Raw genomic sequence first — 15,767 nt, 5'->3', positions numbered from 1 at the left:
TTTTGGGGTATTTAATCTGATCACATCCAAATTGATAAGAGATTACTCAGTTCTATGAATATATGTATAAAATACCAGGATACATGTTGGCCATTTGTAGAGCCAGCCAATTTCTTGTTCATTTAGATGTGACCGGATTAAATCAGTAGATGTATGTCTATATATAATTGACACATATAAATTATATAAACACATACATATATATTGACATTTGTATAAATATTAATAGCTAACTTTTTATCGCGGCACATGTCTTCCTGAAGATTTAAATAAAAAGACAATAGTTTCTCTGCACTGTGCCATACCATAACAGAATCAGCAGAAAAATCCAAATGCATTATTTGTATTGACAGAACTTGACTGTTAACATTTCTATTGCTAAATCATTCCAAGATGTGTATTTACCTTTTCTCTCTTTAAATGTCACTGAAGGAAGAGAAAAGTGAAAGGGGAAGGAATTTGAAAAATTATATTTCACTGTGAACTGTATCTCCCCTCCCCTACCCCCTGTATGCTGTTAATTTAGAGAAATCACAACCCAGTCTTTTTTTTTTTTTTAACACTGGAATGTTAGTATCTATTTATTTAATAGGGTCTTATGAAGGTAAAATGAAAGAAGGGTATTGAAATTGCTTTGGAGATAAACCTCCTTTTGAAAATGCCCCAAATGCGATTAACATTTTTATCAGGTTCAAGAATTAAAGAACACAGTGTTGGGGCTTCCCTGGTGGCGCAGTGGTTGAGAGTCCGCCTGCCGATGCAGGGGACACGGGTTTGTGCCCCGGTCCGGGAAGATCCCACATGCCGCAGAGCAGCTAGGCCCATGAGCCATGGCCACTGAGCCTGCACGTCCGGAGCCTGTTGCTCCGCAATGGGAGAGGCCAGAACAGTGAGGGGCCCACATACCGCAAAAAAAAAAAAAAAAAAGAACACAGTGTTTGTATTCATTTGCCAGGATTGTTGTAACAAAATACCACAGACTGGCTTAGACAACAGAAATGTATGGTCTTAGGGTTTTGGAGGCCAGAAGTCTGAGATCAAAGTGTCCACAGGGTTGGGTCCTTCTGAGCCTGTGACGGAGAATCTGTTCTGGGCTTCTTTCCTAGCTTCTGGTGGATGCCTGTCATCTTTGGTGTTCCTTGCACAGCCCAGTCTTAAAACCCACAGCATCTAATGGGGCCTAAGGGCATCCCTGAAGCGTGGAGCTGAGCCCAGGGGAGTTGAGTCACACCTAGGTGGGCATCCCCGATTTACTGGTGTTGAAACAACTATCTATTCCCAAGCGATGGTCCTTACTTCTTCTGGTTTCCCTTGAAGGTGGCCTTTCTTCAGAGGGAATTACCCACATGTTGCTGCAGATGTCACTGCCAGGGTAGGGGAGCAGGTGGCTCCCTCTGGGTCTCAGTGGTGCTGGGATTCTCACCGGAGCAGGCCAGATGAAACACAGCTGTTTCCCCTCCTTGCTGTTCCTCCTCTGGTCTGATATCCTTACAAACCTACTCATCAGGAAAAACAAATCCTCTCTTCAAATTAAAAACAGTATTCAAGGCCTTCTCTGATGGCGCAGCGGTTGAGAGTCCGCCTGCCGATGCAGGGGACACGGGTTTGTGCCCCGGTCCGGGAAGATCCCACATGCCGCGGAGCGGCTGGGCCCGTGAGCCATGGCCGCTGAGCCTGCGCGTCCGGAGCCTGTGCTCCGCAACGGGAGAGGCCACAACAGTGAGAGGCCCGCGTACTGCAAAAAAAAACAAAACAGTATTCAAGCAGATACTATACATTTTTTGGGGGGCTATTACAGCTTATGGGGTGGGGAGATGGAAGATGCAATAATTCTAGGAAAGTATGCCTTTTTATCCACCTTTAATTCCAGGAATATAAAAATGAGCTTAGACCATGATTGACTTGCCTATAGTAAATATAAAAAGTATAGTTGGTTGGGCTATTTGTGATAAAATAAGAAAATACCTTAGAATCACAGGTTATGAGGATTTGAAAGAAACTGAATAATCATTTGTATTCATTCATTTACACAGAAGGAAACTGAGTCACACAGAGGTCCAGTGATTTATCCCCGAACCACACAGCTGGACAGTACTTTTAAACACTCTTCTGGAAATGAAGATTAAATACCTGAAAGTTCAGGATTTGATATCTGTATTTTTGCCAGTTTTATGAGAAGCATATGAAATCAGAGACATCATCAAAAACGTTAATCAAGCAAAGCACACAATCATTTTCAAACCTACTTTTCTGTATTTTGTGCCACAGCGATGGAAAAAGAGAAATCTCTGACGAAAAGAACTAGGGGAGGACACAGGGAAAAAACCCTCCAAAATTGAAAGCAAAACTTGTTACTTGAAACGCAGGTGTGTTTTTTTTGTTTTTTTTTTCCTGAGTTACTATGAAAGCAGCTTAGCTGCCTCTGATCTTCCTTGTCTCTTGATTCTTAATTATCTGTAAGAACCCAATGCCTCTGCAGTTTTTTGAAACGTTAGTTAATTGCACTTGTTAATTACACCTTGCCATGTTTCACACATTTGTAGGAAGGGATGAAACTTTTTTAGGGATGCTGTCTCCTCTCTCCCCATAGGATTTTCTTGTTGTTGTTTGTTTTTTGGTTTGTTTTTGGTGGCATTGGGTCTTTGTTACTGCGCATGGGCTTTCTCTAGTTGCTGTGAGCGGGGGGCTGCTCTTCATTGCGGTGCGTGGGCTCTAGGCACGTGGGCTTCAGTAGTTGTGGCATGTGGGCTCAGTAGTTGTGGCTCGTGGGCTCAGTAGTTGTGACTTGTGGGCTCTAGAGCGCAGGCTCAGTAGTTGTGGCACACGGGCTTAGTTGCTCCATGGGATGTGGGATCTTCCCGGACCAGGGCTCGAACCCATGTCTCCTGCATTGGCAGGCGGATTCTTAACCACTGGGCCACCAGGGAAGTCCCTCCCCATAGTGTTTTGTCCAAGATGAAAACTTTGTATCTTTCATCTCTGCAAACGCTAGTGGATTCTACTTCTCTGTTCATGTCTTTCGAGTCCGTTGAGATAGACTCAAGAGGAAAGAAACATCTACCATCCCCTAAATTTTAAAGACAGCCAAAGGGTCCTGGAGGCACAAAGCACCAGGAGCCCCTCTTTCTGGTGAACATAGGGGTCTTCCTCTGCATGGAGGGAGAGAAGGCAGAACAGGAAGGTCAGTCAACTCACAGGGGCTGGTCTGTGTCATTTCACCTTGAGGAGTTTCCAGGGCCATTGTTGACTCTCCAGTAGGGAGGTGACTCGGTAGAATGTGTATTTTTATGAGGATTCACCTGTATCCGAGGGCTGATCCAAAGGGAAACAGGCATTGGGATAAGGGGATGCTGACTTACCATGGACATACTATTCTACCTTATGCATCAACATGGTCCCCTCCTGACCCCCATGTTTTTGTTTTCTCTCTTTAAATATTTATTTATTTATTTTTTGGCTGCCTTGGGTCTTAGTTGTGGCACGTGGGCTTTTCGTTGCACCGCGTGGGCTTCTCTCTAGTGGTGGCACTGGGGCTCCAGAGCGCGCAGGCTCATTTGTTGCAGTGCGCAGGTTCAGTAGTTGCCCCGCGGCATGTGGGATCTTAGTTCCCCGACCGGGGATCGAACCGGTGTCGCCTGCATTGCAAGACCGATTCTTAACCATTGGACCACCACGGAGGTCCCCATGACCCCCCGTATGTTTGGATAACGGTTTGTTGTAATGTGCGTCCAAGAAGCCTGGAGTGTTAGTGTCACACCTTTGTGCACCTGCTTTGTCATGGCCCTTTTATGCTTTTTTACTCTTACCCACCTAAGAACCTGAGCACAGAGCTAGGGTTACGTAAAGATCTCTGTGTCTGAGACCCGCTGTTTTTCCATTGATGCTTTAAAGTAAACACACTTGAGATGAATCCTTTCTCACTTCAGTAAGAAGCATTTTTTAAAAATTTTAACTATGTTGTTATTGCTTATATGGGGTTTTGATTCTGCAGGATGAAACAAGCTGATTTTTCCATTGGACAGAACATTTCAGGGTGGGAAGTTAGCGTCCCAGCCTCACTGAGATTATAATGCTCACTCCGATTCTTCCATGTTGATGAATTTCACAAAATAGAAACCTATTTTCTTTAGGACAGTTTTGCAATACAGGCAGACCTGGTTTCATTGTACTTCACAGATACTGTGGGGGTTTTTTTGTTGTTGTTTTTTTTTTACAAATTGAAGGTTTGTGGCAACCCTGTGTCGGGCAAGTCTCTCGGGACAATTTTTCCAACAGCATTTTTTTACTTTGTGTCTCTGTGTCATACTTTGGTAATTCACACAGTATTCCAGACTTTGTCATTATGACTGACTGTATGTGTGATGGTATCCATGACCCATGATCTTTGATGTTACTGCTATGGCTCGCTGAAGGCTCAGAGGATGGAGAGCATCTTTTAGCAGTAAGTTATTTTAAAATTAAGGTCTGTACATTATTTTTAAAGACATAATGCTGTCTCACACTCAATAGACTACAGTGTAGTATAAGTATCACTTTTATATGCCCTGGGAAACCAAAACATTTGTGTGACCTGCTTTACACAAATGGTCTAGAACTGAACCTGCAGTGTCTCTGAGGTATGCCTGTACTGTTTTCATTTTTAAAAATAAGCTTAATTAAAAATAGTTCTAGATGTACAAAACAGCCTGTAAAGAAAGTACAGAGAGTGCCTGTGTACCCCATATCCTCTTAATGTCTTCTTTTACCACGGGACATCTGTTGGAACTAAGGAACCAGCGCTGGCACAATACTTTTAAGTAAGCCCCAGACTTGATGGGATTTTCACCAGTTTTGACCGAATGCTCCCTTTTTGTCGTAGAATCGCCTCCAGCACAACACGGTGCATTTAGCCGTCATGTTTCCCTCTTCTCCTCTGTTCCGTGACCTTGTTTTCCATGATTTTAATAGTTTTGCGATATTATGTAGGAAGTCTCCCAGTTGCAGTTTGTGTGTGTGATGTTTTAGGCTGGGGTACATTTCTGGAGGAGGGAACCCGCAACAGTCAGCTGCCTTTCTCATCCTGTCAAGGGCACAGCCTCTCAACATGTTGATGTTGAACTTGATCCCCTGGCCGAGGTAGTGGGTTTTTCCACTGTGGACTCACACCACCCCCCTCACCTTTTCATAGTCTGTTCTTCGGAAGCCAGTCATTTAAAGTGCCTCAAGGTGGGGAGGTGGGGCGATTCAGCTGCATGTCTTGGATGATGGAGTATTGACGTCAGTTATTTAGAATTCCTCTGAAAGGGAGATCTGTCCCTTCTCCCTCATTCATTTATTGATTCATTAACTCATTCCTTTATATCTGTCGGGACTCATGGATATTTATGGTATACTTGGGATACTAACTACATCGTAGGATTACAATCCAGTACTGTGTTGCTGTTACTCTGTTGGTTACTTACTGTACTTTGTTGCTATCGCTTGGACACCTAAGAGTCTTTTCATTTTGATAGTTGCTAAGTGATGCTCCGTTGTAGAAGGACTAGAGGAAAACTCCCATCCAGGGTTTGGACGTGGAAGGAGGATTCTGTTCTTGGAAGATCTGGGACAGCAAACGTGACTCTGCTGTTTGCTTGAGGCTCTCGCTTGTGTGGGTCAGCTCTGCTCAGCCCGCTGGACTGGGGGGTGTTCAGCTTACAGGACGGCCGCCTTCCATCTGGAAACCCCAGCGGACTGGCAGAGTCCACCGTGTTTTGCACGGTCCCTCATTGCATTAACCTGTAGCCCTCCTGGGCAGCAAGCAAGGCGCCCTTTCCGCAGCTTCAGAGTGGCCTGGGGTTCACGTCTTCTCACAGCTCGTCCGAATATTTTTCTGTCAAAAGGCATAAAGCTGAGGGAACATATTCCGGACCAGATTTCCACTGGCACCCCGTGGAGGTTAGGTTCCAAAATGCCCATAGGCGCGTGGCCGTCTTTTCACCATGATCGATATTTTAAAAAGTGATCTCATCCTCTTAACACTATGGTGTGGGTTTTAATATAAAATTTTAATATGCACACAGGTGGTTATCGCTTAAGGGTATCTTCAGAAGCCTTCTCTTTTGAATTCTGTGGGTCCATTTTATGAATAAGTCATCAAAGCACACTGTAGCCTTTTCAAGGAGATTTTAAGGACAGTGTGATTTTCTTTACGAAGAAGGGATGAAGAGTGTTATAGGAATATAGAAGTTTGGGGGAAAAAAAATGTAAACATCAATCTTCGTTCCATAAACCAGTGGTTAAACACTAAACAACTTGTGTAATTTCTCTCAGAATTTTTCATACATTTTAATATTTTAATTATCTGAATATTTTAATATTTTAGTTATCTGTCTATATGTACATCTTTGTATGTGTGTATAAATATATGTGTATATATATGCATGCATATTCCATCAGTATCTATGTATCTGTATCATCTATATCAATCTATATCATAACCATATCATGTCTGTAACTGTTACTTATATCATGTTGTTCCTACCTGTATTTATGTCTGAATTACATCCATATTTCTATCTCTATCCATATCTTTATTTAGGCACATACTATATATCTATTGGGTTGGCCGTAAGATGATATGGAAAAACCCAAACGAACTTTTTGGCCAACCCAATATATCTATGCCACTCTGAACTTTACATTTCCCAAAATATTGTAGCAAAAGCCTCTTTAGGATTGGCGCAAATCTTCATAAGTATTATTTTTCATGATTAATTATCTCAGGAGGTTATGTCTTAAATCATTTATTTTCTCTTCCATTATAGGTTATTACAAATATTGAATATAGTTCCCTGTGCTATAGTAGGTCCTTGTTGTTTATTTTACGTATAGTGGTTTGTATCTGCTTAATTCCATACTGCTAATTTATCTGTCCCCCCACTTTCCCCTTTGGTAACTCTTAAGTTTGTTTTCTATGTCTGTGAGTCTGTTTCTGGTTTGTATGTAAATTCATTTGTACAGCTTTTTAGATTCCACGTGTATGTGATATCATAATATTTGTGTGTCTCTGTCTGACTTACTTCACTTAGTATGATCATCTCTAGGTCCGTCCACGTTACTGCAAGTGGCACGATTTCATTCTTTTTTATGGCTGAGTAGTATTCCATTGTATATATGTACCACATCTTCTTTATCCATTCATCTGTTGATGGACACTTAGGTTGCTGCCATGTCTTGGCTATTATAAATAGTGCTGCTATGAACATTGGGGTGCATGTATCATTTCGAATGAGGGTGTATGTCACTTTCCGGATATATGCCCGGGAGTGAGATTGCAGGATCATTTGGTAGCTGTATTTTCAGTTTTTTAAGGACCCTCCATACTGTTCTCCATAGTGGCTGCACCAGTTTACAGCCCCACCAGTTGTGTAGGTGGGTTCCCTTTTCTCCACACCCTCTCCAGCATTTTGTACACTTTTTGATGAAGGCCATTCTGACCTGTGTGAGGTGGTATCTCATTGTGGTTTTCATTTGCGTTTCTTTAATAATTAACGATGTCGAGCATCTTTTCGTGTGCCTGTTGGCCATCTGTATGTCTTCTGTGGAGAAAAGTCTGTTTAGATCTTCTGCCCGTTTTTTGATTGGGTTGTTTGTTTTTCTGTTATTGAGTTGTATGAGCTGTTTATCTCGGAAAATAAGCTCTTGTCAGTCACATCATTTGCAGATGTTTTCTCCAGTTCTGTAGGTTGCCGTTTCATTTTGTCTGTGGTTTCCTTTGCTGTGCAAAAGCTTTGAAGTGTGATTAGTTTCCATTTGTTTATTGTTGCTTTTATTTATTTTGATTTCGGAGACTGACCAAAGAAAACATCGCTACAGTTTATGTTTATGTCAGAGAATGTTGTGCCTATGTTTTTTTTTTCCTGGGAGTTTTATGGTGTCACGTCTTAAATTTAAGTCTTTAAGCCATTTTAAGTTTATTTTTGTGTATGGTGTGAGTGAGTGTTCTAACTTCATTGATTTATATGCAGTTTCCTTATTTTTTGACAGGTTTATATAGTTTTGCACCTATAACTTATTTTCAAAGCCATCTATATCAATCCCACATTCTTCATCAAAGGGGCATTACTTATTTTGTAGATTCGTGTATATTGTTTTGATTCGTAAACATTTTTTCTTTTGTCTTTTTTTTAAGAAAAAACTTTTGTGTGTTCTTGAAATCTTATGGAATCTTTTAATGTGGAAGATTTCAAGTACTTGCAAGAAATAAAGGAAAGGAAATGGAATAATGAATCCCATGTACCCATCACTCACCCTTAACAATTATGAATGCCTAACCTAAGCGTTCCTATTTAAGCCCATCCTTTTCCCCCATTCTCATTATGGCACTGTGTAATTCATCTCACGATGTCAGTATATTGCTTTAAAATAAAAGAAGTAATTTCTTCCCACATAGCCGTTGTATCTTTACCACTCCTAAAATTATCAACAATTCCTCAGTATCACCATCAAGTCGTAAAAGTCAAAGATGATTTTTTTTTTTTTTACTAGTTTGCTAGCTCACCCGAGGTCTGTGCATCGCAGTAGGTTGATTTATCTTTCGAGTTTCTTTTCATGAGCTTGTGTCCCTCTTCATCATTTTCATGCAAATTCTTCCTGAAGGAACTGCTCTTTCTTTTTACTCTCTATGAAAGTAGGTTATAGATTCAGCAAAATGGAGTACTCAAGTTATTTTTAAAAGAACCTGAGTGTTTTCCGTAACACTTGGTCTTAGCTTACCAGCTCCTTAGGGAGGAAGCCTGCCTTACGTGAGGCTGTGCTGTCCCCAGAAGGAAAGCTGTGTAAATATGGCCAGGTGTGTGTGTGTGCCCTCTGGGCTTACTGGACCTCATTTAATCTGGTACCCATAGTACTGAGGACAGGCAAAGATGGAGAGAGGGGGAGGGTAACCTTTGTTCCATCATTACACAGGCGCACACACACACACACCCCTGCAATTTTTTCCCCTTTGCCAACTCATACTTAACGGAGTTATATCAGTTTGATTGAAGTCCGTGTTACGTATCACATTTACAAAAATAAAGACTAAGCAGTAGCAACCTAATCTACGCAATTATAGTTGGACATCATTCTCATGCTGCCATAGTTATGCCCCAGATTAAGACAGTTTAGGCGCAGGTGTCTGACCAAGATGGTCTCGCATCACTCTTGGTTTGTTTCATCCTTATTCCCCCCACCATTTTATTGAGATATAATTGATACATAACGTAAGTGGAAGGTGTACTATGTGATGGTCTGATACACTTACATATTGTAAAATAATTACCGCCCTAGCATTAGCTAACACCCTGGTCGTGCTATATGATTACCACGTCTTTTGTTGTGGTGAGAACACTGAAGATCTACTCTCAACAGTTTTCAAATGTCTAAGACATTATTGTTAACTAGAACCACCATGCTGTACATTAGACCCCAGGACTTATTCATCTTCTAACTGGAAGTTTGTGTCTTTTGACCACCATCTTCCCACTTCCTCAACCCCCCAGCCCCTGGCAACTACCGTTGTGCTCTTTGTTTCTAAGTTTATTTCATCCTTTAGCGCAATGGCATAGACCCTTTCGGTAAAAGACTGCATATTTGAGAAAAATGATACTAGATATTTAACTTATAGAGCAAAATAAAATGAATGACATATCAACCTTTCTAAAAAATGGTCTTGCAAGAAACAGCAAGATATGCCCTACACATATTTGTACGTTTGTGTGTGTGTGTGTGTGTGCGCACACGCACACGCTTCATAAACCCAAGTTCCCATAACATAGATTAGGGATGTTAAACCACCGTTGGTAGAAGATCATTGGAGTCTATTGCAGAAGGATGCTTTAGAGAATTTTGCCATCTAGTAGGTGCCGTGTAATATTTAAAATGTGATTTGATTTACTCAGATATGGCAGGAATACACCTTTCTTATGAAAGATGTACGCACCTGGGTGCTCTTGATACTGGGGTGGCTAATTCGTTTTTGTAGGTGGCTGGCCTGTGCCTTGTCACATGCTTAGTCGCGTCCCTCAAGCCTCGAGGTGTCAGTGACACATCCGTCCCCTGGGGGTAAAAATGCATCAGAGTGAAGGACCTCTGTTGTAAAATGAGTTTTTACACAGGGAATTTCATTGTCTTTGGGATTCTGTTAGCCCATATGTGTGCTGGGTGTGATCAGAACACTTGGGCAAACTATTCCCCGTGAGAGGTAGTAACCGTATTATTTTGGAAGCTCTTTTCTCATACAGAGTCGACTTTGTGAATTGTGTCGGCTGTAATGAGGGTGATGTTTGGGGATAGTGATTATCGTGCACTTTATCACAGAGGAAGACGGAATTGATTTATGTAAGGGAGAGCTTTCGAGCAAATAAAAACAGAAAACAAGAACAGAAAAATCCTCGATAGGTATCTTTCAGAGCAAAGGGCCGAGATAAATGCAGCTAGCTTATCTAAAATTGGGCAAAATCGCATTGCAGTTGGAAAGCTCAGTAGATGGGGAGACAGTATGTGAACCCTTGACGCCCAGAATGTGATTTGCAGTTCTATAGATGAGCACAAGTTGGTGAGCGCTGTCCGTTATTGAGAAGTTATTGACATCAGTGGAAACGGTAGAAACGTTCGGTGCAGAGAATTTCAGACTCCTTGAAAATGGTGTTATGTTTTCTGAACTGTTGCATTGATGGATTAAAATTAGATCCTTCGACATAAGAAGAGTTAATATTCTATGAGTGAATACAGGATGGATTTGTATGGAAGACTGTGTTTTTGAGAAATATATTGTTAACATTAGAGACTCAGAGTTAATATCACTCACCCCAAAGAAGGCAGTGTAAGATTTGTCATAAATGACTGCATAATAGGTTGCTTTGTATTATTGTTTTAAATTTCAATAATAAATGAGCACCGTCTACATTTTTTATGATAAAAGGATTATGCAAAAACAGCGATTTTTATTCAGATGCCTTGCTTCATTTAAACTGCTGATAGCAACTCCATAATTGTTCCTGAAAGAATGGATGAGGTACCCTAACTAATGACTAAGAGTTTGATTCTGTAAAATTAGATTGTGGAGATGTAGGCTGTTCTTTCTTCCTTACACATTTCTTCAGTATTTATGTTGGCTACAATGAATAGTATTTCGTTGTATTCATTTCATAGTTCCTAAATAGAAATGTTTTACTTTTCCCTGTCTGCATTTTTAAGACTGGGTTATATGGTTGAGATGTTGATGCCATGGCTACTACCATGTTCAAATTAATCAATGGAACAGACTTAAAATAAGTGTCTGCTCCACAAGGAAAGAGGTGAAGAAGCTGGGCTCCAGGAAAGTACAACGAGACAAGGACAAGTGAATTTATTATGCACTTATTGCAAAGAGCTTTTGATGCCTGTACGTATGTGGTTCCCACGTGCAATCTGGTGACAGTTATCCTGACATTTCTCGTGGATACATGTGTGGATGTGAATTCTGCAGAGAGCACACATTCTGGCTTCATGCAAACGTGTAGAAGGTGGGTTTTGTATAAAAAATACAGGAAGTACCTGGTTGAAGGTAAATACATCCAGCCAGTCATCAGAGCGTTCCTATTCCACAATTCAAAATGTGTGCGGGAGGTGCGGTGCGGGGAGGGAGGGAGGGAGGGAAGGAGAGGAGGAGAGAGAAAGAGAGAACTAGAGCAGTGTTCATGAATTTCTTTTCAGGTTTAACACTTAGAAACTAAAGCCAAAAATTCATGAGCCCGACCATCTCATTTTACAAATAAACCCAGTATGGTGGGTTGAACTGTGTTTCTCCAAGAGATGTGATGCATTGCTAACCCTGAGCACCTCAGAATGTGAGCTTGAAAGTACAGTCTTTGCAGATGTAACGAAGATGAGGTCGTCGAAGTGGGCTCTGATCCAATACGACTGGGGTCCTTTAAGAGGGAAAACTGCTGCGAGAGGACACAGGCACGCGTGGTGGGAGCCAGAGTGAAGGCAGGGTCACAGGGGGAGAAGACGGCTACGTGAGCGCTGAAGCAGAGACTGGAGGGACCCAGCTACATGCCAAGGAACACCAAGGATGGCCAGCAGCCACCTGAATCTAGAGCAGACCAGGAGGGACCCTCCCCGGGAGCCTTCAAAAAGGCGGGAGACCCTGGGACACCTTGATTCAGGACTTCTGGCTTCCAGAATAAATTCCTGTTGTTTTAAACCATCAAGCCTGTGGCCCTTAGTTACAGCAGCCTGAGGAATCTCGTACACCAGCATGCAAAGCTCTCTGTAGGATTTATCCAAACTGCCGCAGCCCGTTGGGGTAGAGCTGAGAAGTGCAGACCCCTCAGCCAGCTTTGTGCCTATTTTCAGCCTGGTCCTGTCTCTCCGATACATTCCTCCAGTCGGGGGGTTGGGTGCGGGGGGATACTTGTCTCCCACGATCACCTCCATTTCATCCAGATTTTAAGGATGCTGCCGCATCCTCTCACAGCATCACACCTGCTGAGACAGCATGGGATCCCCTTTTTTAATCACAGTTCTTGGAAGGGAAACAAGTTCCTGCCCCTCAACTGTAAAGTGGGTGGGTGGGGACCCATCTCCATGTCCTTTGCCATTCGAATTCCACCTGAATCGAGAGCCATGGTCATTGTAATTAAGCCTCTTGATGTGAATACAGCTCATTTTACACCATAATTAGCGAGCCCCCAGGCGTCAGGGAGTTTTCTCAGGAAACTTCTTTGTGACCTGGTGAAACGTCAGAGGCAAACTGGGAGGGGAGGGGGTTTGCAACTCAGAATTGTGTCATTTAAAACAAATGCATATTGGCGTATACACACTACTCCGTATAAAATAGATAACTAATAAGGACCTACTGTGTAGCACAGGGAACTCTACTCAATACTCTGTCATAACCTATAGGAGAACAGAATCTGAAAAAGAATAGATACATGTCTATGTATAACTGATTCACTTTGCTGTACCCCTGAAAGTAACACACATTGTAAATCAGGTATACTCCAATAAAATAAAATTTAAAAAATACAGAGCAAATAAATAAATAAAAGGAAAAAAAATAAAGCGAATTCAGAGGGATGGACCTCTGAGTGACACGTGACCTGTCCAAAGCCTGGATCGTGAAGCATAGGGTGGCACTCACGTTAGAAAATCGAAATGGCACTAAAACTGAAACTGGAGGGAGGGACGATTCGTCGTATTTCGTCTTCGCCTCTTTTTCCGCTGTGTCTGGTGCTGGGGAAATACAGGGTCCCACGTCCGTTTGCCTCAGTATATCTTCCGCTTGTGGCTTTGCTTTGTAAACAGTTAAGCGAGAGAGCAAGCATTTTGTCTTTCCCCTGCTCGTTGCACGGCGTGACATACTGTCCAGTTATTCAGGCCTCTCTTCTCTTCTCCCCGAGGAGGTATTTCTTGACCTTTATAAAGTGGCTGGACGGGAGCTTTAAAAACCTCCCAATGGGCATGAATGTCAGAACCTTTAGAAGCACGATCGTATGTTTAATACCCGGGGCATTGAGTGTCTGATGCCTGGCAGGCTCTGGACTTTCCGTGGTGGTCGGTAGGTAAGAGGGAGACACCAGCTCCGTCACGGATAACGTGGTCTGTTGGAGGAGCATGACGCTTCTCAGGTGATGACATACGTGCAGGTGACATCATTCCTCTAATGAAGGTAGCACAGTCAGTGTGTACAGAGCCAGGAGAACGGGAAGGTCCCTGGTGGGGGATGCTGCCTTAGGTCTGGTTCACGGGATGTCTTCGGAAGGAACTGAGACCACCAACTGGGAGGGGCTTGAAGGGATGGCGGGAGAGGGGAAGACTTGAGGGACAGAAGCGGGTAGGGTTCAGAGCAGGTGCTGAAAAAACCTAAGTGATGTGGATGAAAGAGTTGGCTTCTGGTCTCCTGGTTTTGCCTGATTGCTGTGTCCTTAGGTCCGTGGCCTGGGGATCAATTCCCATCCATTTTCTAATCTGATTTCAGATTATTCCTGGAAGAAGGCTTCAAGTCTTAAATCTTTATTGCCTTTGGAGCAGATGATGGAATGCAGGGTTTCTCCAAATTCAGCACCAGTAGCCCCTGGGAGGCTTCTTGAACACAGACCCCTGCGATCCACGCATCTGAGTTTCCGAGTCGCCAGATCAAAGGTGGGAGCCAATATGTTCCCACATGAACTTGCTGCTGCTGGTGCAGGGGTCACACGGTGAGGACCGCTGCCTTCCAGTCCTTTCGGGTTGCGTGTCCACAGACATCCTGTTTGATTTTTGACGGCCACCTCCCATGTTGGTCTTTCCTGTTCGGAAGGTGGCATTAAAATCTCTGGGTCTCCTCGTTGGCTTTTGGCATTCAGGCTCGCTCTGGACTTACAGGTTATCTTTATGTTCTCAGGTCCCCGGACCGTTCAAGCCCACGCATATTTATTGGACGTCTGCCATGTGCTGTGGACCGTGAGGGGTGTAAGGATTAATAATGACCACCATAAAACCTCATCAGAGGCTAGACGTTACTTATTCCTCCGTGGCCTCCAAATGCTTGGCTCGTAATTCAATACAGTAGAGGAACTTGAAGACAGTGATTGTTTCCCGTTTCAGGGACCCGAGAGCACTTTCTGTCTTAAAGTTCTGGTCATTCTGGGCTGTGTGGAGCTCTTCCTCCTTCAGAGAGTGAGAAACTGAATAGAGTTTCTCACCTTTCATTTCTCACCATTCATTCATCCATCCATTCATTCATCTGATAGCCATGTGTTCACATCTTATTTGGAGAAGGTCACTGTGCTAGATACCAGAGAACATAGAAACACTGATAAAATTCAACCCCTGACCTGATCCCAGCGAGATCACGTTCTTAGTAGAGAAGACAAAATAATCCTTGAAAACACCTACACCGCAAGGCAGGCACATCCTACATGCTGTGAGAAGGGAAAGCACACAGACCTCGGGAGTATAGAATCTTATCTTCCACTAGGAAACTGGTGTCACGTAGGACAGTTCCGTATTTGCCTATTGCCGCTTGAAGAATGACCCCAGACTGCCAGTGTGTCTTATCTCATACATTTTCTGTAAGTCAGGGATTCAACAGCTTCATAGCTGGGTGGTTCTGATGCAGGGCCTCTCAGGATGCTGCCGTCCACTTGCGGACCAGGGATGCAGTTCTTTGAAGGCATAAGAGAGCCTCACGTGTGTGACCATCAGCAGAGGGCTTCAGTTAGCTGTCCTGTGGACCTCACCTTAGGGCTGGTCACACGGCACTGGCAGTAGCTTTCTGGGCAGTGAGAGAAGGGAGGGTAAGACGGAGTGGCTGAGAGGAATCCTAGGACCCGCCGTAGTCTTTGATACCTTGGCCTTGGAAGAGACACATTATCCCTTCTGCCGCATGCTACTGGTCACACAGTCCAGACCAGGTACATTGGGGAAGGGGTCAACGGGAGGGTGTTGATACACCTTGGGAGCTTGGCTAGCACCAAAGCTTTTCCAAAGGAGACAGCTTGTGAGCTGCATCTCAGAGGATGGAGAGGAGTTTTTCAGAAGGGCAAAGGGGACAGTGGGTGAACACGTGGACGCAGCAAGTGTTGAGTGCAGGGATGGGCTGAGCGCGCTTTCAAGTGCCTGTTGTTGGGTACAGACAATTAAACTGAAATCAGAGCATTGTAGGTGGTGGAACCCAATGGTCAAGCCAATGGATGTTCTTCTGTAGGCTGTGGGGAGCCCTGTCAGGGCTTCAGCAGCGTGGAATCATTTATGGAACGCCACCTTGGTGCTGGTGAATATGATTGAGGCAGGGAGCA

The 15,767-nt window shown here is 43.3% G+C and overlaps 1 protein-coding gene across 11 annotated transcripts in view; it reads left to right on the top strand.

Moving 5' to 3' along the window:
• The window catches only part of NLGN4X (neuroligin 4 X-linked), a 921,956-nt gene that overhangs the window by 589,715 nt on the left and 316,474 nt on the right, over nucleotides 1-15,767 (top strand). Inside the window, exon 1 of one of the 11 annotated variants that reach the window (XM_079910745.1) lies at nucleotides 14,018-14,130. The exons of 9 other annotated variants lie outside the window; for them this stretch is intronic. The gene's annotated coding sequence lies outside the window, so the exon portion shown is untranslated. Of the gene's footprint in view, nucleotides 1-14,017; nucleotides 14,187-15,767 lie in introns of those variants that run through there. One more of the 11 variants, XM_079910746.1, reaches the window with a different exon arrangement.

This window comes from Stenella coeruleoalba (assembly GCF_951394435.1).
Source record: "Stenella coeruleoalba genome assembly, chromosome: X".
Taxonomy (NCBI): Eukaryota; Metazoa; Chordata; class Mammalia; order Artiodactyla; family Delphinidae; genus Stenella; species Stenella coeruleoalba.
This window is presented reverse-complemented; position numbering and strand designations above follow the sequence as displayed.